Source organism: Chironomus tepperi, unplaced genomic scaffold (genome assembly GCF_022539635.2).
Source record: "Chironomus tepperi strain 1889 unplaced genomic scaffold, CSIRO-AGI_Ctep_v1 contig_85, whole genome shotgun sequence".
NCBI classification, from domain to species: Eukaryota; Metazoa; Arthropoda; class Insecta; order Diptera; family Chironomidae; genus Chironomus; species Chironomus tepperi.
The window spans coordinates 7,744,404-7,768,756 of record NW_027226207.1 but is presented as its reverse complement, the minus strand read 5'-3'; the positions used below and the strand labels follow the sequence as shown (position 1 = coordinate 7,768,756).

General features: G+C 32.3%; 1 protein-coding gene across 1 annotated transcript in view; it reads right to left on the bottom strand.

Annotated features, from left to right (window-relative positions):
- nAChRalpha4 (nicotinic acetylcholine receptor alpha4) overlaps window positions 1-22,508 on the bottom strand; it is a 96,885-nt gene extending 74,377 nt beyond the window's left edge. Inside the window, exon 1 of the mRNA XM_070635049.1 lies at window positions 22,038-22,508. The gene's annotated coding sequence lies outside the window, so the exon portion shown is untranslated. The remainder of the gene's footprint in view (window positions 1-22,037) is intronic.
- Between the last annotated feature and the right edge of the window lie 1,845 nt (window positions 22,509-24,353).

The window sequence follows — 24,353 nt, the reverse complement described above, 5'->3', positions numbered from 1 at the left end:
ATTATATTATAACATGGATTCCATATTCAGACCCAATTTAAATGCAAGATTATAATTGATTTGGTCAAAATATAACAAACTTAAAGCTAATAAGAATTTTACGTAGTTGCATACCCCCCGAAACATATCATGGCATTAGTTCCATATTTTGGAGCAATCACTCCTGAGCCCACATACAAAATTTCACTCGATATGATCAAATAATATCCTACTTATTCCAAGTTAGAGCTAATATTATTTTGGGGTAGTTGCATGCCCCTCGAAATACATCATGATATTGATTCCATAATCAGAAACATCCCTACAATATACATACAAAATATGACTTGATCTGGTTAAAATTTATCAAAGAGTTAGGGCTAATATGAATTTAGTTTAGTTCCATGCCCCTCAAAATACATGATGACATTAGTTCTATATACAGAAGCAACTAGGAAGCAATTACAGAGCCCGCATACATATTTTCAATTGATTTGGTCAAAATTTATAAAATTTGGAGCTAATATGAATTTTACGTAGTTGCAATCCCCTTAAAATGCAAAATATCGACTTCTTCCTTTGATTTCCAAAGTCACTAGTTTCAAACTAGGGAACTAAACCTACAAATTATCAGCAGAAGACCATACACCATGGTTACTCCCCCAATTCATTCCTAAAATGCTCTTACAATGTTCATCATCCCATAAACAGTAAAAATTCAGCAATCTCATTCACTATTACTCTATTATTCTTCAAATGTAATAGAATTTAATCGAGAAAATGGACCAAAAAACAGAACGACCAAAATAAAAGAAGCAGAACTAAAGAAACACACATTGGGGCCAAAAGTGGAAAAGATGGCAATAATTCATCTGATATGCCTATATTATAGACACTAGTGAGTACTATATAGGAAAAATAAAATTTCTTCCTATGAGTGCACTATGCGCGAAATATGGTGTAAAATGTTTTTTGGGTAGAGGGGACTTTCAAATCGCTCTAACTTCTCACTGCCTTAGCAGAATTTTTTGAAGTTTTTTTTATTTAGTAGGTATTAGTAAGGCCTTTTAGGAAAATATTCCTATGTTACACTATGGGTCAATTTGGGTGTAGAAATTTCAAAAAAAGTTCCAAAAAATGCATTTTTTTAGTATTTTTCACTTCCTGTGGCTGCATACTGAGCTATAACTGTTGACAAGTTACTGCATATGAAAGATCTTATTTATATCTACAATACCTACATACATCATAAAACAAAAAAATTCTGTACAGATAGTCAAAATTAACTTTGAAGTTAAAAACACGTGGTTCTTCTGCCTTCTAGGGTCAATATGACCCCCCAAACATGACCAGCGGTTTTTTGAACCTAGTTATATTTTTACCTAACACACTTATCTATCTAATAAAAATAAAAAAATATCAATTTTTCTGCCAGCGCGATATCGAAAAATTGACTTGAAGGGGGTCTAGGGGGGGTACCCCAAAATTCAAAAATTTCTAGTAATTACCAAACTTGATGAAAATTTTTGAAACTTACAGATCTTATTTAAATACTAATATTCTTTATATTCATATCAATAAAAATTGTTACGCAGTGTAATTTTGCCAAAAATATTGAAAAAACTGGTTTTTGTGTTTTTGAATCCACTAAATGACCTTTGAACGTAGTATAACCAAATAATTTTCATATATCTCATTATGTTATGCAACGTGCATTAAAATACCTTTCCAATGATATATAATATGTTACATAATCTGCTTCTTGTATCGAAAAAACTAAAAAGTTGTCAAAATTTTTCAAATCTGAAAATCTATAAGTTGCTATTTTGCTCATAATTATTGTAAATTTCAACAATATTTGACAAATTTGGTATTGTTGGAAAGCTAAAAGCAGTATCTATGAGATCATAAAAAAATTATAGCTTGAGAAGTATCCAGTGCACAGATAGGCTAAGTCCAAAATGTCGTATTTTGGCGATACATCCTAGGTGCAACGACTATCCAAATTTTATTTTTGAAAATGATTTTCATATTTTTACTCTAAAACTGTCTAAAAACAGGAAATAATCCTATTTTTCATCATCAAAAACTGTAAATGACAGAAAATGATTCAATCAAATTTTTCGAAAATTTTCGAATTTCAAGATTTTTCCGTTTACTTATTTACAACTTTTGATGGTGTAAAATGGGATTATTTCCTGTTTTTAGACAGTTTTAGAGTAAAAATATGAAAATCATTTTCAAAAATAAAATTTGGATAGTCGTTGCACCTAGGATGGATCGCCAAAATACGACATTTTGGACTTAGCCTATCTGTGCACTGGGTACTTCTCAAGCTATAATTTTTTTATGATCTCATAGATACTGCTTTTAGCTTTCCAACAATACCAAATTTGTCAAATATTGTTGAAATTTACAATAATTATGAGCAAAATAGCAACTTATAGATTTTCAGATTTGAAAAATTTTGACAACTTTTTAGTTTTTTCGATACAAGAAGCAGATTATGTAACATATTATATATCATTGGAAAGGTATTTTAATGCACGTTGCATAACATAATGAGATATATGAAAATTATTTGGTTATACTACGTTCAAAGGTCATTTAGTGGATTCAAAAACACAAAAACCAGTTTTTTCAATATTTTTGGCAAAATTACACTGCGTAACAATTTTTATTGATATGAATATAAAGAATAGTAGTATTTGAATAAGATCTGTAAGTTTCAAAATTTTTCATCAAGTTTGGTAATTACTAGAAATTTTTGAAATTTGAGGTACCCCCCCTAGACCCCCTTCAAGTCAATTTTTCGATATCGCGCTGGCAGAAAAATTGATATTTTTTTGTTTTTATTAGATAGATAAGTGTGTTAGGTAAAAATATAACTAGGTTCAAAAAACCGCTGGTCATGTTTGGGGGGTCATATTGACCCTAGAAGGCAGAAGAACCACGTGTTTTTAACTTCAAAGTTAATTTTGACTATCTGTACAGAATTTTTTTGTTTTATGATGTATGTAGGTATTGTAGATATAAATAAGATCTTTCATATGCAGTAACTTGTCAACAGTTATAGCTCAGTATGCAGCCACAGGAAGTGAAAAATACTAAAAAATGCATTTTTTCGAACTTTCATTGAAATTTCTACACCCAAATTGACCTATAGTGTAACATATGAATATTTTTCTGAAAGGCCTTACTAATACCTACTAAATAAAAAAACTTTTAAAAAATTCTGCTAAGGCAGTGAGGAGTTAGAGCGATTTGAAAGTCCCCTCTACCCAAAAAACATTTTACACCATATTTCGCGCATAGTGCACTCATAGGAAGAAATTTTATTTTTCCTATATAGTACTCACTAGTGTCTATAATATAGGCATATCAGATGAATTATTGCCATCTTTTCCACTTTTGGCCCCAATGTGAAACAGTCGAAAAGAAAAGTTTCCAATGTTGAAAAAGGACATTGTAGATTAAAATTGAAAACTCAAATGATTGGTGAAATTGGATGAAGGAAAAATAAATGAAATGTGAAATGTTTTAGACTGTCTCAACACAAAAAAACTCAAAATGAACACAAAGTTGTCCAATTTCGCATTTCAAACTGTTAAGAAAAGAAGACTGAAAATAATAACGACAAGAAGTAGCAAAAAAAGAAGTAAAATTTGTCAGATTCAAGATGAAAAGTTTTGCAGAACTTGAGACGAATGTGGAAAGAAGTGAAATTCTTATCGAGCTTCTTTTCTTTCTTTTCTGCTTTTATACAAGTTCAAATTAATTCTCTACACATGTAGTTGAACAATAGCAAATAATTAAGTCATGAATGGGAGGTAATTAAACGAACTTTTTTTTGCTACATTTTTCGTTTGGAACTTCTTGTTGTTTTTTGTTACTTTTGATGAATTAAAGTCAATTAGATCTGTTTATTTGAGGTTGTTTTGGAGCTGTGAATGTAGACTTTGAATGAATTCAAAAGAAAAATTAGGATTTCTTAGATTTGATTCAGTTTTATTCAATATAATGCTGAAATTCATCATATAATCATGAATAATTGCAATAATTGAAGGTTATCTGCAATTTGAAATGTTGACAGTCGACAGAATTTTGAATTTAATGGCAAAATTATGACAAGTAAGAGGACTAATCTTCATAAACAGCTTTAAAGAATTTAAAATTGCTAAATTCAATGATATTTCAAATTATTATTGCAAAATTATAGCAAGTGAGAAGATTAATCCATATTAACATCTGTTAAAAATTCAAAATCGTAACTTTTATTTGCATTTCAAATTTTATAGAAAAATTATAGCAAATAAGACGGACTATACTAAAAACTTTTTAAAATTCAGACTCATAACGTTCATTGAAATTTAAATTTTTATAGCAAAATTATAGTATTTGGAAGGAACAATCTATATTAATAACTTTCAAAAATTCAAAATTGTAACGTCCATGATATTTTATAACAAAACTATAGCAAGTGGAAAAATAATTAATATTAACAGCTTTTTTATGTTCAAAGCTGTAACGTTCATTTTTATTTTAAATTCAATAGCGAAATTATAAAAAATGAGACGGTTAATCTTTTGAAAATTCAAAATTATAACGTTCGTTAGAATTTTAAATTTTATAGAAAAATTATAGCAATTAATCCAGATTTGACTTCATAACTCTCTACATCTCATTTCAATAAGTTCAATACACTCAAATCTATCTAAAAATCTCGCATTACATCCAATATCATCCCATTCACTCTCTAAAAGCTCACATATACCAAAAAAAGCATAATAAAATAAAAAAAAAATTTTCAACTTCAACGATTTTTAATCAACATTTGACAATGAAAATTGAAGAATTTCATCCATACAATTGAGAGATAAAGTCACTTACACCGTTAAAAATTACGACTTACTCTTTAAAAAGTTCATTTTAACGAAGAAAAAAGCTCTCAAGATAATTTCTTCATACTTATGACATTTTAACGGTATTTACGTATGAAGATGTTACATCTTTGCTTTAGGCAAAAGTTTCAACAGTAACAACTCTTTCAATTACCGAAATTGTTAAATTTTCTTCCTTTTCTTCAGCTTAAATATATTAAATTTTATCTAAATTTTTTCCCGAGCTACATGACATGAACATAATATAACATGATCTTAACAGACGTTTTTCACCTTTTTGCCATCGTTGCGTGTCAGATAAAGAAAAAAAAAGTGAAAGTGGAAATAGAAATAATGGTGTTTTGAAAATGATGTTCAGGTTTTTTTTGGGGTAATATTTAAAGTTTGCATTGGGTAAACCTAAAGCTAACCTGGGGTGAATCCAAAATTAGCATGTGGTATAACTTAAGCTTGCCTGTGGTAATTCTAAATTTAGCCTGGGGTAAATCATGAGTTATCTCTGGGGTAAATCATGAGTTAGCCCTGGGGTAAATTTTGAGTTAGCCCTGGGGTAAATCATGAGTAAGCCCTGGGGTAAATCTTGAGTTAGCCCTGGGGTAAATCTAAAGTCAGCCTGTGGTAAATCTTGAATTAGCCCTGGGGTAAATCTTGAGTTAGTCCTGGGGTAAATCAAGAGGTAGCCCTGGGGTAAATCATGAGTTAGCCCTGGGGTAAATCTTGAGTTAGCCCTGGGGTAAATCTTGAGTTAGCCCTGGGGTAAATCTTGAGTTAGCCCTGGGGTGAATCATGAGTTAGCCCTGGGGTAAATCTTGAGTTAGCCCTGGGGTAAATCTAAAGAAAACCTGGGGTAAATCCTTATTAAGTAAATCAAGCATCCCTAGTGGAACATCAAGCAACTGTCAGCAGTTTTCACCACCCATCATTTACAAACATTCCCCCTAAAAAAAAACTAAAAAATTTCCTCTCATTTTGCCTCATAAAGTATTTACAAATAATTCTTATCATCCCCTTTTCTTTATTCTTAAAGAATTCTTCTCCGATGGCAATCAGCTTTAACAACTTTTCGACATTCTTCTAGTTCGAAGCAATAAAATCACTTTTTTTTATCGAATTAGAAATATCAGGCGTTTGTGAAAAGGTTAAAATGAGACGAAGAGAAAGTTTTATTCTTTTTTCGCCTTTTATAGTTGAACGCATTAGAGGAGGGGATGGAGTGCAAGTGATAAAAGTCATTTGTAATATGGATGGAAGTGATGGCGCATGGTTGAAGATTAGAGATTAAATATTATTTTAAGCATTAAAGTCATTTTCTGTCTCAGGAATGGCTTTAGATGAATTTATTCACTGAGAGACTGAGAAAGTTTTGAGAACGTTATAAGAATAGTCATTTTTCAAGATTAAAAGGATTTTTTGAGGAGATGTTGATTTATTGCAGGAGGATGGTGGAAGAGGTTGGGAGTGAAGGATGAGATGGAATTGAATTTTGTGCATCTGCATAGTGGAGTAAAGCTACAATTTGTATATTAAGTACTGTGTTTTAGCTTTCTTCAGAAACTTCCAGCTGTAAGACTGGAGGGAGGGGTTGGGGTAGTGTGGGTGTGTGGTCGGTAGGAAGAGCAGGGTATGGCCTACATCTCCCCTGATCATTAAATACTCCCGTGAAGTATCTTGACCCTTTCTCATTGAAAACAACTGTAAGTCGAGGGTGGTAACCCCTGCCTCCTCACACTCTAAGAAGATCCCCAAAACACTCCTTTCCCTCCCATCACTTTCCATCAATCTCAACTATCGTCCTTTGCATTTATTTCATTAACAAAAAGGTCAAATCACGGCCATATGAATAACTGTCACATAAAGTCAATACATCTTAACGTCTCCAACGACAGACAATCGTTTAAAATTAATGGAACATGTCGAAAAGAGAGAGATTATGTGAGCTGCATAACGTCATTGATTATCGCGACATCCAATGTCATTGGGAACTTTTATCCTTTGGACTTTATGGATTTAATGATTGCTTTATATAGCAAGCATGAAATAACAAATTATTCAGTCGAGCAGACGAAATAAAAACATAAAATTCATTGCAGTTGGAGCTTGAGAAAGTTTATAAGCTAGATTCCCATCGATTGTTCCTTTTAGATTATTTTCTGTTCTTTTTATTGCCTTTTTCTTCTCGTCTGCTTTCACCTTTTCACCCTTAACAATTTTTTTGCCTCCTCTTTTACATATTCATACATTCAACTTTTACATATTTATGAATGTATGTTTATTTGAGAGTTCAAGTAAAAGTTTATCGGTTTGTTTTTGTTTTGTTTCTGCTTTTTAAAGTTGCTATCAAAGTTTAATGAGAAGTTTTTTTTTTTTATTTCTAGTTCAACAAAAATAAAACTAAATATTTGATTTATATTTTCAAAATAATAATCAGGACATGACCGAGCAAAAAGGCATGCTATAGTACAATTGCTTAGTGGACAGCAGTAGCTCAAGCACCAACATGACGTAGAACAGTAAGGCAAGCATGTCAATTAGATGGGAAAATAGAGAATTTGTACAAGCTTTGGGATATGTTCGGCAATATAGTCAGATGGAAAGTCATTTGTAATAACCTAGGCTCTAAGTCGGAGCATGGTTTCAGTATCCATTCATAACAGAGACTAAAAGTTGATTCTCTGCTTTGTGTAAACAGTGAACAGGCTAATAGTAAGATTGCACTGAAATAGCATCAGTGGTCTAAATGGTAGAGCGTTGGCCTTACGTGCCAAAAGTCCTGGGTTTAATCCCAGATCATGTCTAATTTTCGAAGCTCCTTTTTCATTTCATTGTTCAAATTACGAAGCTCAATTCATGTGTTAGATGCAATTTTGAAGTATTTAGGACATAATGTGTTTCCATTGCTAGGTTTACAAGAATATACTAGTATCTGGATGATTTTATTTGCGAACTCTTGCTCACATGAATTTCAACTAGGTACATTGAAGGGTACATCAGGTCTAATAACGTACTCGTGCCCTTGGAATGTCTAGAGCTTGCAATTGTTTCGGATCCCATTGCAAACTGTACATCTAAATGGTGTGATGCAATAGATAATTAATTGCAGTGTCTCGAGCTCACAAAACTGAGCCATGCCGCTAACCCATAGAAATCCCTAAATCATTGAATGCACGTCCCGGGACAAAAAATATTTTTGCCTGCAGACAAAAAACTTTATATGACAAAAAGTATGTAGTATAAATTTTAAAACTTGTCGGTGTATAGACTACATGAGTGAGGTTAATTTAAAAGCCTTTATCTGTGACTGTCTTCCCATTCCACTTGATCTTATATCATAAATAAACTTTTTCTTTCTCACTCAGACACTAGTGCTTATGTTGATGACTTTTATACGTAAAGTTAACGATGAAAGGCATTACAAAAGTAATTAACATCCTATTTTTTTGTGTGTGCAATGTTAGGAAGTGAAAAAGCTCACATATTCACGCTTTAATAAACACGTAAATCGTCTAATTCTTAATTATTTTGGGTCATGTTTCCTTTTTCGTTTATCTTTAATTTCCGTTTTCTGGCGAAAAAGTTTTCATCCCTAAAAAAATGGTGTTTTATGGGGGTTATTAGGAAGTGATGTAAAAATAAATTGGGATTTATTGCAGTTCATTAAGGTTGATTGCTTGATTGTTACATGGTTGTAGTATAAAGTGTCTTAAGGTCGACATATTGGTGGAGTTTAGGGTTCATCCTGTTATATATCGGGTAATTGGAACTAAGAGTGTGGCAAACAGCGTTTACTCAAGCGTATACACATCTCGAGCTTCTCGTCATTACGCTACTCAAATATAAGCTAGTTACTCAGAGTATTGAGTGCAGACACTTCGTGATAATACTAAAGTGCTTCTAATACCCTAAATTAGAGTTTGCAGGGCTCCATGAGGACCAGGACTGCCAGTATATCCCAGGATTGCCCGATGCACCGTTATAGATTGTCTCCCATCAGATCCAGTCTCTAGAATTTGTCAAGATCAACAAAATCTCGGTCCTTGCCTAAAATATGAAGCTTCACATTACTCCATCCATATTGACCTTACAAATTGACTGATTTGGACCATAAATGGACCAACACCGTCACTCAATATTCAAACATCGCTCACCAAACGACCTCTCCCTAAACATTCTTTTACGCATTTATTCTCTTTTTGGAATAATAATTAATTAATGAATAATGAATGAAGATACAACAGCAGTAGAAACAATTCACATAATTACACCGAAGCTGCAAGATTTCTTTTTTCATTTCATTTTTAAGCAAAAAAAATTATGGTGAAAATGTTAATGTCAGTGCCACATTACATTGTCAAATGTTTAATTATTTAGGTGATAATTAAGGAAGCGCGGAATTTTTATTTTTTTGGAATTTAAAAACAGGAATTTTCAAGCATGTTGAATATTTATAAATGTGAAATAAAACTCATTTTGGGGGATAAAAAATGTGGCGTTAGAATCTAGAAAAAACTAGAGCAAAGAATGTGAAAATTATGGAAATTTTTTTGTAGTTTTTGGGGGTGAAAAGAGAGTTTTTTGGGGGGTTATGATACTTAAAGAGACGTAGGCTACTCAGGGGGGTGTTTAGGGTTGGAGGAGGTGCTGTTAAGAAGCTAGTAGTTTGCTGCAGTACACAGGTTACCCACCACTACCGCTAGTCTATCATTTTCACTTCTATCTACACCCCTAAGCCAGGCTGAACCTCTATCTCTGCCTCCACCCCTGTATAAACACTCAGAATTATCAAATCTCATTAAAGTTCCTCCTCAGTTTCTCCCACCCCCACCCAACCATCTCAACAAAATATATCTCTTCTCATTTCCTTTAATTTTTCATCATTTCTGAACTACTTAAAATTAAGGTCAAATTTAATTTGAGTGTCGTTCTGTTCAGCAATCAGGATAAAAAAAATAAGAAATTTTCCTCATTTTCTATTGTCATTTAAAGAACATCATCACGATGACATCTCTCATCTATAGAATGGATAGGATATGATGAATAAATGTTGCTCTTCATGGACGAGAAAGAAGAAATGAAATAAAATAAAATAAAAAATAAAAAAATAAAATAAAAGAAAAATTTCATCAAATTTACTATCTCGTCTTGATGAAGAAGGAAATGGATAGTTAGGGGATTGGAATGGGTGGTTTGTGGGCATTGAGCGCATGGTGTGGTATCGTTGGGAGAATTTAACAGAATTTTTAGATTTTTTTTGGAGATTTTTCCATTTTAGCCTTTTTTGACTAAGAAATGAGGCAAAGTTCAGTTTTGCAGTTATTTGATCCTTAGATATTGACCTTAAGCACCAAACCGAGTCAAATTGAAGGAACCAGGAGTGGGATTCAACCCGGCATTCAATGAACCAGATTGCTGACTCTACTAAACTCAAATTTGTTAGTTGTTGAGCTTCCATAAAGCAGAACATGAAGTCAAACTGGTTAAACTGGTTAAAATTTTTGTGAGTCAGGTTTTGGTCTATTGCACCACCGACCAAGCAGTCATGGGTTCGAGACTCAGCAGGCTAGAGACAATAAGTTCAATTGCGACTACAAAGAAATGGTTCGGATTTCACTATAAACTGTAGGTCTATTAATACCACTGTCTGTCACACCCTCACTCGTTAAACAATCATTATCGGCGAATCGTTGTGAAACATCCGCCATATTACTTCCAATTGATTAATCGTCCAAACGAAAAAACTTTAAAAATCATTTCCATGAATAAATTCACAACTTACAAGGACATTATTGATTATTCTTCTAGCAAAAAAGAAACTATCCACAAAAAATAGCACATAGCACAAAAAGTGTCCCCCATATCTATTTTAAGCTCAATTCTTTCAAAATCCTAGCTCACATTTCTATCCAACAAACTATTCATCCGTACAAAATGATTACACAAACAAATGCTAGAACCATTAAAATGTTGAGCAGCAAAAAAATGGAACTGAAATGAAATTCATCGAGTAGGAAAAAAAACGAATGAATTTGTTCAAGAGACGGAGGATATTAATGGAATTGAAAGAAAGACTGAGGAACAAATGGTGAAAATTTAAATGAACTCAAACAATGTCATGCTTACTTCAGTGATGATGATTATTATTTTCATTAATATTACAGTAGTAGATGGTAGAAAATATTTAAATTATAATATTATGATGGAAATTATGAAGTATATAATATAAAGTTTACTTGCTGCAATAGATCTTTTATTTCTGAATATTCATTGTTAAGCTCAGGAAGTAGTATGAAGAACTATAAGCATTTTTTTGTCAAATTGTGAAATTTTGTTGTTCTTAATTTTAAGGGATTGGGGCTTTAATTCCTCTAAAAACTGCTTAATCGGATGCAATCTAGTTATTTAGTGATATAACTAGAAAGCACATGTATGGTCGAAAATATAGCATCAGCCCATCTTGACTCTAGACTCAGACAAAATTATATGAAATCCGGTCACAAACAAGAGACAAGTCTGTCTTTGAACGGATTTTTGGTCATTTCTTACAGCCTCGTTTTGTAAGCCACAGGCAGCAATGTCAATATAGGTGTGGTTCGAATCCTACTTTAAACTATAGGTCATGGCTTAAATGCATTAGTTTGATGAAGCCTTACTCGTTAAACTGACATTAGTCACTAACCCATGCATCCCTAATAGCACAAGTCGATTTAATCGATTAAAATTTGGTTCAAGTCTGGTTATGTTTTGGTGCTGGATTCACTTTAAAATCGGGAACATTCCAAAGTCAAGCAAGCCTGGTGCCAATTAAGAGACTTGTGCTGTTCGAACATAAAACGCTCGATTTAGATCATTTTAAGACAAAAATACCAAAAAACCCTATAATTTCACTCCCTAAACCTCCAGTCAACCAAATCGTGTACATTACAAATTCCGCTACATCAATAAATTGTCTGTTCCTTTAATTAGCAAATTACACCAAGTGTCACAAACCTAAATTACAAATCTTCAGTTCTATTTATTCATCTCAAAAAGCAATTTCCAACAGAAATTCATCCACAGACTCAACAAATTATTTTCACGAGGAACAAGTTATTAAATTAAAAAAAAAATAGTAACTTTTTCCAATTTAATCTTAATTTTACCAGCACTAAAAAACACAAAAACACACAATTAAGTAAATGAACGCGTAAAGTTTCTGAAAATTCTGGAATTATTTCCTTAATGAATTAAGTTTTTATTTTTATTTTTTTCATTAATTAACGTAATAATTAATTTTCAGTGCTGCTGGATAAAAAAGTTTTAAAATTAAAAAAATTCGAGAGCTTTTTGAGGGATGAATTGAATTGAAATCAGAATCAAAAGGCTTGTGTTGGAGTGGAATTGAATTGAATTGTTCAAAAAAGTCGAGTACAATAATTAAATCGACGAGATTTTTTTTAATGAGGAAAAATGAAGTTTTTGATGATGCGAAATTAGTTTTTTAAGAGAAAATCGATAAATTCTATTTTTGGAGTGAATTAAGAAAATTGAGAATTGAACTTTTGACTAAATATTGGACAATATAATCAGAATTGCAAAGCAGGCAATTAAGACAGGCAAAAACCGTACAAATTCTTGATAATTTGTATGGATTTGTAAGGAAAACCATCTAAATTATTAGGAATTCGTAAGGATTTTTGCCTGTCACAGGTTCCTGTTTCGCATCTCTGAATCTAATTCACTGATGGATAACCACAGTCTCATCACACCTTGAGGGTATGCGTCGACCAAAACCCTACACGCTATACGGTTCATGGTAATTCCAATCATTTTTGGCGACTCTCTAGTATACCGCAGCACACTGGTTGTCCTCCACTGATCTAACACCAACGTTCAACCCCAATCCTCCATCATACACTAGCCCAACTCCACACCTACCCCAACCATTCTCACTTTACAAACTAAACAAAAAAAATCCGTAATTAAATTAAATTAAAATTCTTCTTAATTCTCCAAAAAAAAAGCTTAAACAAAAGCATCCAAAAACAACAGCGTCAATAAATGAGGATCAAAATTATCAATAATAAAACGGAATAGCTCATTGAGTGAGCTCAGCAAGAGAAGAAAATAAAAAGAAATTCTATAGACTGAAAATTAAAGTCAAGGCATGACAATAGAAACTGAATTTTCTCTCTCATTCCATCTTATCAGTATTCTCAAATTGGCTTCTATTGAATTGAATTAAATGATTTTAAAGTGGAAACTCATGCAGCATAACAATTAACTTTATTTTTATACTCGAGTAAGGAGTGGATGGTTTGTGGGTGTGGTTATGGGGGTTTAGTGGGAGTTGTTGATACTCGGAGCAGAATTGAAAGTTTATCTTCGTCTAATTTTGGATTTGAGCTTACTTTGTATTTTATATATTGAAATAGATGTAAGAAATCCGATATAATGGATCAGGGGTGGGCAACCTGTGTGCTGTGGCACACCAGTGTGTCGACAAGATTCTTTGAACCGTACACCTTGTACCGTTTTGATCTAGGCTTACGACTAACCTGTGCTGCAGTAAGAAAAGGTTGCGCACCACTGGAATAGATCAACTAAGGAGTACTTAAAGTTCAACAATAAGCCAAACCGAATCTGACCATCAAATCCTCCTCAATACACTTCTGTCTACAACCATTGTCAATACTCAGCATTAGGAAGCCACTTATGACAGACAGAAACTCGATAGTTTTTACTATTATTTTGCAAAAAATACCCAGAATCAGAGACTTATTTTTTACAACTTACAATCGAAATTTTTACGAATGTAGTGGCTTTCAGCTTCCTTCTTTTATGATTTTGAAATTACTATCATTATTGTTATCGTTGTGTTGTTATGTTTATGGGACTTCTGTTTATTTTAAGTATTCAGTGCTTAGACCAACCAAAAAAAGAAAACTTTTATCGGATAAAATATGGATATGGTTTCGTTTGATATGGTTCCGTACGTTTGATTGTCTGTTGGAAGATAGTGATGCAGAGGCGGAATGGAGTAGAGCAAGAGCAGAGTAATCTGAGAGCAACGCTTGCTAAGCTAGTATTTTTAAGGTGGACAAACTCTCAAGAGCTTGTTAGGAGCCACTTTGCCTGGGGTAGGGACAGTATAAAGAGGATAAGGAGGAGTATTAGGAGTATTTGGACTCCTTCAGGAGGAGGAGGGAACTTGATGCCACCACCTCCCCCTAGTAAAAAGCTCTAACTACGCCTCTGTATACACTATTCATCATACTGTAGTCTCCACGTTTCGTAATAAAAATGATAAAAAAATTGACAAAATAAATTGAAATTGAATTTAGAATGAAGGACGATATGGGAATGTTTTGAGATATTAGAACACATTTTTACTGTTGAAAGCTTACATTTAAGCTATAGAGTTTTAGAGTATTAGTTATTAAAGTTTGTCATTCTACTGACTTACAAATCATGGAAAATTACTAAATTTGGTATGATTCTTAAAATACATCATACAACTTGAGTTCGAATCTCAATTCCTATTCTTAATTTATTCGATATATCTGAAATAATTCATACCTTTTTTGCATGACATTCTAAAGCTTCCACAAATATCAAGCGTCTAATCCCTAATTAAACATCATTTCAAGTCCAAAATCTCATTTTTTGCCAAAATATCTTGTTGAATCTTTGTCCCATAAAGCCCATCCATTTATTTTAATGACTATTTTTTCTCTCATCCAAAATCAACCTTAAATTTAGCTCCAAGATCAAAAAGATATTAGTTTTATAAGCTGAAGATAAAAATCTCCAGCAAACGAGGAGAATTTACCTGATCGAAAGTCAAATAAGAAAATAGCCAAAAGCAAAAATATTTTATGACAACATCATCAACATGCTTTAGCTTTTAGAGTAAATAACGTGACCTTTTAAATGTCATCTAATTTTTTTGATTTGGAAATCATGAAAAATGGAAAGCTTTAAATCAAAGTGTAGCTTTCTCAAAAACGACAGTTTTTTTTTTTCAAAAAAAATATTTTTTTCACTAAAATTCAATTTCTTTTTGACCGTTACTTATACTTTTCTTCGTAACGTAAATTTTTATTTCAAAATAAGTTTAGTTCGAAAATTCGGATTTCTTCGACAATCAAATGTCGAAGAATTCGAATTTGGACGGCCACACTCTGCTTTAAATGTTGAATGAGATTTTTGTGGACTGTTTAATCTTTTGATTAAGTTAGTTAATTCTATTGGATATGGAAAGGTATGGAGTGTTTTAAAGGAAGTTTAGGATCCGTTGAAAAGGTAGCTTGAACCTGGCTACAATCAGAAGCGTGAAGAGTGCAATTAGAGGGGTTTAAGAGTCAACAAAGACCTCCATCCCTTCGCATCCTTAAAAATTGACTGAACGCTTCCAGTTGCCTCACAAAATGAACATTTTATTCAATAAAAATTCCCAAATTTCCCCAAAATTTCTCAATTTTCCATCGATTTTCCTCCCATTCCTCATTTCTTTACCATAACTCGTGTTTTTATTTTTTATGAATAAGACAACAAAGTTTTCTTTATTGCTAATTTCCATATCGTTCTTATCTCTTTACGTGATTTATTTGTGGTTGTTTCAGGCGTTCTTAAAAATATTTTTCCAAAAGACACTTTTTCATGAAAATATATCAGTTAAAAAACACAACAGAGCGAAAAACATGAAAATGTAACGAAACGAAAAGATGAAGATAAAAAAAATATAAAAATCTCATGGATAAGTACTTCAAAATAAAAATACAACTTTATGTATACAGCACAAAAAAAAATAAAAATTTTCTCAAAGGTATGCAAATTAAGAAAATTTATCGAATAAATTATTCAAAAGCATTTTTTTTGTGCTGTAGTTAAGGATAAAAAATTATTTAAAAAATATTTTCGTGTTGTGTGTTGTTAGGCAACTTTTAGTCTGGTAATAATATCGTTAGGGATAATTTCCGGAGAGAAGTGGATGAGAGTGAAAAATATGAAAAAGAAGTTGTCAACAAAATATTTTTATCTCATTTTTAAACGTTGATGAAATGCTTCTGGAGTAGCTTTTGGTTGAGCTTTATTTCTTGATAGAAGAATTGCTATCAGCATTCTTGATAGGCACAAAGGTAATAGCAATGTACTCATAACTGGGCCTAAGGTTGAAGCTAGGCCTCTTGGCCCGTCCAAGAACATTTTAAAAGTGCTCTTAATTCCTACCTTTTTGGCAAAAAAGGGTGTAGCTAGGCCTCTTAGCGCCCCGAGGGAATTTTTAAAATTTCCCCTACTTCCTCCTTCCTGTCAAAAAGAGTGTAGATAGACCAATTGGCGTTCCAGGGTAAATTTTAAAATTCACCTCCTTCTCTCCTCTCTAGCTTTGCAAGATTAAATACTTAATTATTCGTCACACAGTAAATTTTCTTCCCAAATAATTTCTTTTGAATTTATTGCAACCCTTTGAAGTTGTGGCGCCTCGGGGTAAACGATCAACTATGCTTTCATTTGTTACGCTAATGCTAGAATTACGCTCGGAAACAAAGTAATGCTAAATATAGTGTATTTATGTCTCTTGTACCCAATCGAAAGGCTTTTTATCAAAATTCATAAGTTCTTCATAGCCAAATTGAATCCCTGACTCACTTCTCTCCTTGAAGCAGCTAAGTATTCACCGAGAAGCTTCTTTCGTACCTTTCACACAAACAAGTGTAATAGAAATGTATGAAAGCCTTTGTCTTACTCGAGACCACCAAACCCGAGCGGTATATTTCAGCAAACCGCGCTTTTTGCTATAATTATGGATCGAAATCAAGAAAGGGCAACCACACGTCTTTATATTAAAACAGCGTCATAGTGATGTCCAAGAGAACACGTTGAGCTTTCAATTTTACAACTTATTTCATATCAACCTTACAACTCACTTCTAATCGACCTTCCAACTCATTTCCCATCCCATTTCCGCATGATTTATGCATAAATACCAAGGTAGACACCATTTAGATAACATAATTGACTTAACCACATTTAATTAAGTTCCACAATTTTCATTTTATGAGTTATACAAGCTATAATTACGTGATGGTCTATTTATAACCCAGCATTAACCTTTTAGTCCACAAAATAATTTTTTTTTGAAAATTAGCCAAAAGCACACTTCAAAAGTAAGTTCCTTGGCCATAAAATCTTCAGAAAAGAATAATTACAAAACAAAGTTTTTTATTAAGTTGGAAACAAGCAATAAGAAGAAGAAGACACAAAAAATTCACAGACGGCAGCACCTAGTCACGAAGTTTTATTTTGTAAATCTTTTTGCATAACATAAAATAGCAGACGGATTCATAAAGATTACGTGAGAATATTGTCATGTTCACAAATCTTATTCCTCATTTTATTGTTGTTGGCAGCACAGCACATCACACAAACTTATATATAATTTTTAGGGGAATCAAGTCATATGTGATAAAATTGAAGATGAAAATTGTCCAGTCAGTTAAATATTTCATAAATCACTGACAATATTTTTTCATCATAGAGACATAAAGTGGAACCGAAAATCTACAATCAAGCTTTCATTTTACTCCTTTACAGTCTTCGACCCCAACACCATATCTAATATATTTTATACTTTTTTATTATTTCAATTTGAAACGTGCTGGCGTGAAAGATAAAAGGAAAGTTGAGACGACAGTTATGAGACTGAATGGATGAGAGTGAGTTAAAATGGAATCGAGCATGGGTGGCATGAATGCGTCTTAAAAATATAAATCTTGTTTCCATTTCATGAATTTTATTCTTTCACATCCCTTCTTATTATTCTTTCCTTTTGCTGGATTCTTTTTTGATAAAGAAGAAAGAAAAGCATGAAAAAAAATTTACAATCCGCAATAACGCGAATGTGTAAGGCGTTCCTTAAAGCACATTTACGTTGACTTATTGGAGAAAAGTGGTGGATGGGTAAAAATTAGTTTGACTGACTGGTTTCGGCGGTTGTGGTTGGGATTGATAAATGAGATTTCGGATGTTTTTCGTTTTCTTTGGGATTTTGGATTTTTTTCGGCGTATGTGAAATGTTAATTGCAATTTTAAGTTCGGTTCTGATTGATTTTTGTGGATTAACATAAAATTCTATTGGAAGAACGGAATGAACCCGGAATATCCTACTCTTCATGGATGAGTAGAGCTATTTAAGCGTACAGTACTTCATCTTCAGCTCACGAGTACCTAGAATAGTGTAGTGTGGAATAACCTAGGATACCCCAGCCAACTCGAGTAGAATAAGATATAATATTCTTGGTATATTAAGAAACCAGCCTCAGATCGAAGAACAAAGAGCCTTATCGTCTTGGACGGAATCTCAACTTTAATCGAACATTAAAGTTCGAGTCACATTAAATAGAAACATGCACACCTGTCCTTTGAACTCAAGTTTACCCGAACTAAACGATACTAGAACTTTCACTGTTCATGCAAAATAAATCAGCCGACATGTAGCCATCAGGGAACTTTTATGTCTTGTCCTCATTGTGTCAACGAAGCGTTACCATCCCATGAAATACATAAGGAAGATTTTGGTTACTAGGGTTAGAAACTGTGTATCCAGTAAATAATTAAAAATTCCTCTTATTTATTAGATTACCCAGAGAAAGAACCATCCTCAAGTGACATTTAAAGTAGGTTATTGATCTCAATTGATATGTTTTGCCAGTGTAGCATTTCGACTAATATGTCCACATTTAATACCTATTCTAAGTATCTATTCTAAGCACATCTCCCTTCAATTCCCTTCAAATTTACATCAAAAATGCGTCTATTCTGCCCAAACTCCCAAACTTTTTCAATTCCCAACACATTCATCTCAATAACCTACAAAATACTCATAATATATGCTGAAATGTATTTTGCGTACATTTATCAGGGCAATAACGATTATTGATTGATAAAAAAAGAGGAAGAATAATCATCAGCATGATCGATAAATTGAATGTACATAGATTTTTTTCCCCGAGATAAATAATCAAAAAAAAGTAACACAAAAAAAAAATTCTATTTCAGTCAATGTTGAAGCACACAATGATTCTTAATTTCCGTTTTCTGCTTCTTAATTTCCCCTCATCGAAATTGGCTCTAGTATTTGTAAATATTTCGTCTTCTTTTGTTTGAAATGGATGCTTTTATTAGCGAATAATTGATTTGAGTAAGAGTGGAAAATTCATTCATAGACTTTTTTTTTTGAGGCTGCAGCAGCTGGAAAGAGAGACTTTTTTGTGTGATTTTTTTCTTTTTTCATCATGATGGGTGGACATAAAAAATTGATGGATACTTTCAAGAATTAGGTTAACATTTTTTTAGACATAATTTTTAATGGATTCTTTTTATATTGCTCTATTTTTATCTAGTAATAAGGGTTGACAATTGGGGAATGGAAGTTGAAGAAATCTAGAATGGAAAGCAAAAAGACAAAATGGGCACGATGCAGTAAATTTCATTTTTTTTAAATGTAAAATTCTAATAAAAAGGACCAAAACCAGACGTCAAGATGCTGTCAGAATATTTTACGTCATTTTAAAGCTTTGCCTTCAGTACATCGATGTAATGGAGGATTGGGAATGCCGAAGTTTGATTCCAAAGTAGACCAAATGTCAAGAATACCACTGGCGAGTGAGCTATATGTCTGTAAAAGCGTCTACAAATCACCTTGTCTGAAGGATGACAATTTCACAATCAGGCTAGGGATAGTAGGGTAAACAACTGATCATTACCGAAATCAACAAGAACAGCACTGACCCAGTAGCTCAACTAAGAACATTTTGCATGTAATAAAGAAGACAATGGGTTCGAGTCTTAATTGGGTTATGTCATGGGTAAGTGAACAATTTCTCTAGAACCTTACGCCAAAGTGGTGACCTAACGAGCCGGATTATGCTTAAATCCGGCATCCTGTTAGTCATACCAGCCTGATCCCGGATTTTGGATCGATTACCCAACTTGTTTCTTTTAAGGCAATTGCTCGTTAAAATCAACCCGAAATTCCCCACTCATTAAATTAATGAATCTCAATATAACTGTCAACTAACACATAATGTCGCAAACGTTCTTGTAATCAAAATTCCTTCCAACATCCTCAAAAAATATCTTAATATTCTGTTCAAGATATTCAGTACACGTGAAACTTTCGTTGAACTTTTCTATGAATAAAAACAAACACAAAATCTCAAAATTTTCCCTTTTTGTCACTTATTACTCTATTCTTATTCTTATACATGTGCGGGATTTTCCTCTTTATGTCTTAATTTAAAATTAAATTTATTTATAATTATGTGGATGTAAATTTTTCTTCTTTTTTGTGAATTTCCATTGAAAAAGAAAATGCAAAGATAAGAGAATGAAGAAATTAAATTGAAAGGTTTAAGTGAATCTCAAAGAGGATTTTTTTATTTCTCATAAGATGAGATGGAGCTTCTCTTAAGAAATTTATGGCAGATTTTAAATAAAAGTATATATTGTGAAATGTTAAACAAATTAAGGTCAATAGCTGATAGTTGAGTTGTTTCTGGATGATTCTTAATATTGAATCATTGAATTGTGAAGAATGAGTGCAAAATATATTAAAATTATAGCAATTTATACATAAGTCGAGCTACTGAGAAAGAAAGTTACCATTAGAAGCCTTATTCATAGATATGACTGTTATCCGGAAAGCACACAGTGTAGAATTGAGGAAAATTCAGTCACAGGTTGACTTGACTCTGGTTTGAGGCCAGAAATCATTGAATCTAATCTTAAACCAGAGTCTCGTTGATCTGGGGCCTGGTTTATGGGCATACCTACGTCAAGTGCCTTCTGGGTTGTTAGATCTTAATAAATTCAACTTGTGCAGCAATTTAGATCCATTTGTTATCTCTATTATTCACTATAAGACACCATCCTAAGAATCATCCCAAAAATTGATACTTTAATGAGATCAGATGGAGTCGAACCGACTTGAGTCGACTTTTCCATACAAAATCTGAATCGACTTTAAGCTCTAAATGCAATCTTCAAATAACTTAATGATTCTTATAATAAAATTTACTAAATTCTCAATGTTCAAGTGCTGTAAAGTAGTTCGAATAACAATTCTTTGATTCCAAAACATCACAACTCCTTCAAACCATCACAAACATTCACAAAAATCACAAAATTTCATCATAATTTAATAATAATAATAAAAGAATATTCCTCAAAATAAAATATTAATAATAATAATCCCATTCACAACAGAATCCTGACAATATTCCCCCTAAAGGATTACATAAAGAAGTGAAAAATAAAATGTAAAAAAAAAAATCGACAAAAAAAAACACCGTGAAGAACAATGAAGAGGAAAAAAAAAAGACTTCCCTTTAATTTTTATATCCAACAATGAAAATATATATATATTTTTTTCTTCTAGCATTTCACATTTCACACTTCACCTCATTTCTTTCCATTATCATAGCGCTCACAGGAAAGGAAAAAAAGCACACTATCAGAATGTATATAAAGTAAAAAATTATATATATAAAATCACACCAGAGTTGCCAAACAAGCATCAGACATAGGCAAAAAACATACAAATTCTTAATAATTTATATGGTTTTGTAAGCCACATGTTATAGACAAAAACCGTACAGTTGATAATTTGGAAGGCACCTGTCATAGGTAAAAACCGTACAATTTCTTGATAAATTGTATGGTTTTGTAAGGCACTTGTCGTAGACAAAAACTGTACAATTTCTTGATAACTTGTATGGTTTTGTAAGACACCGGTCATAGACCATAACCGTACAATTTTTTTTTTTTGATAATTTGTATGGTTTAGTTAGACACCTGTTATTTATAAAAACTATACAATTTCTTGATAATTTGTATGGTTTAATAAGGCACCTGTTATAGACAAAAACCGTACAATTTCTTAATAATTTCATAATTGCCTGTTTCACAACTCTGAATCACACAGTAACTGTAGGAGCATCAATATACTGTATAAAAGAGACACACAACATTTAAGGATGAAAATATAATAAAAAAGAGGAAGGAAAGTACGAGAAGAGAATGCGATGCGATTACATAATCCTCCACGATTTGATAATTTTCCTTATATTTTTTTTTACTCTGTGCGACATAAAAAAAAGAAAAAAAAAATTTCATTGATACCTAAAGTTTATTTCTCTCTGTGAATTCTAGTTTTTCCGTTCCACATTTACACAACACAAACAACACCATCACAACACAGAATGTATGAAAAGTTTCATTACGTAACGATTTTTCATTATTATCTCAATCGAAATATATGTTCACTGACTTTTTTCTTTCCTATATTTTTGTGTGTAAATATACAAGATATAAGTAGGAACAGACAAAAAAATTGTGAGAGACACACCAAAATATTTCCTACTTGTTCTGCATACAATAACTTGATTATTTTTTATTATTTTATTTCTTTCCACATCACTTAACTTCGCGTTGATGCTCACATAACATTTATTAAGAATGAAAAAATTCCTTTTATGTATATCCAAAAAGGAGAACAATTCTCACACAAAAAATATAATGAAACTTATTCTGTCTGATGTGTTCCTTCTTTTTAAGCACACACATAAAAAAATAAAATTTTTTCCTTTTCTTTTTTTCTCACGGATTTTTTTTAGAGCACTAAATCTTTCGTGTCTTAACGGCTGCGACTAAAGATGCTCACTAAATGTTATAAGGAATAATGCAGGCTGTGAGAATTTTTTTGTGTCGATGCCTCACATGGTGTGCTGTTTTTCTCTCAGCACAGTCCACCCGACACCCCAAACTCATAAATGGAAAATTCCAACATCTACTCATACCAACGATGTTCGATGGCTCCAATGAGATGCTGCATGAGAGACATAAACAGAGAGGAAAATGAAGGAATAAAAGCTCTCTCTCAATGCTGTATTGTTTGGTTGACGAATGGGAGTTGTGGTGGGATTGAATTTTGGAATTTGGAAATTTGTGATTGCAAATTTGGTATTTATGGGAATTCTTGGACGATAAGGAATTAAATCCTCTCAAATTCACAGTAAATTTATAAAATATCACTTATTTTAGTGTTTTACTTACGATTTTCAAGTCTATTCTGCAGTTTAACTTGATTTTTCACTAATTTTCACTTAAAACTTCACTTTTCAATGTTTATTTATTCACAAAACCTCACAATTGTCAAATTTTGTCTTTTTAAAACTTTGCAATAGATTTTAGAACATTTTCAAATTTACAAAGTACGTTAGATTTGAAAATCAACTGTTTTGTATCATTTGTTGATTTAAATAGAATCTTTTACTGAGTTAGGCACTTAAATCGAATTTTTAACCAACTGTTTTGGGTAAATTGTCAAGTTCAAAGCTTACTTTAGTCAAAATGAACAAATATTTTCAAATTCAAAGCATTGTTTTGATCAAAATAAAGCAAATTATATCAAATTAAATGCAAATTCTGGTCAAAATGAAGCAAATATTGTCAAATTTGATGCTTAATTTTGATTAAATTACAGCAAATTGCCAAGTTTAATGCAAACTCTAATCAAAACGAAGCCAATTTTCAATCTCAATGCTCACTCTAATCAATGCAAATACAAATTTCCATTCAAAATTCTCACTCAATATTTCATCAATGAATTTCCACAAAAGTCCACCCCTGCACGACATTTGAGAGTACATAGCGTGATAAAACACATGGTATTGATAGCACTAAGCATGCGTTCACCCTCTCCCAAAAAACTCCCCCACAACTTTCTGCATTTCTCTCAATTTCTCACAATTTCCTCATGTCTCTCCCAAAAAAAAATTCCTTCAGTGTAGCTTTAATGAAAACATTTTTTTTTTGTTCCTGCTACTGCTGCTGTTAATTTGCACTATAAATAGTTAAATGTATTGAAGCTATATATTGGTGCCTTATGTTTTCTCTCGGTCTGAATGTCTCTCACTCTGTCTCACTTTTCCAGCTGCTCATGTTGTTTACAAATTTTCTTTTTTATGCCTTCGAGGTTATCACACTCACCTTTTGGTATTAATCGTTTAATGCTGAAAACATACAGTTGTGCAAAAATTATGTCGCCATTCATTTGAATAATTTTATAGTGTTTATATGTAAATATTTGTGTGACTTTGAGTCAATTTCTAATGGAAATTGAGGTTATGGGAAGCATTTTGGGGTTGATTTTGGTTATTTGCTGTCCATAACTGCATCATTAAGGTATTGTCAATCATTGTTGAGCTTTATATTGAATTGCTTCTAAGACCTCAGTGAAGCATGAGAGATGTGAGGACCCCTCTGGGCGCCCCGGGGTAAATATTTGAAAAGCTGTCTTCTTTGTTGCTCCTATAATAAATTTTGGGTACACATGTACCAAAAATCATAGATTAATTAGCTTAATCAAAGATTTATTAGCTAAATCGAGTATTTATTAGTTAAATCGGGGTAACTCAAAGCGCCCCGGGGTAATGA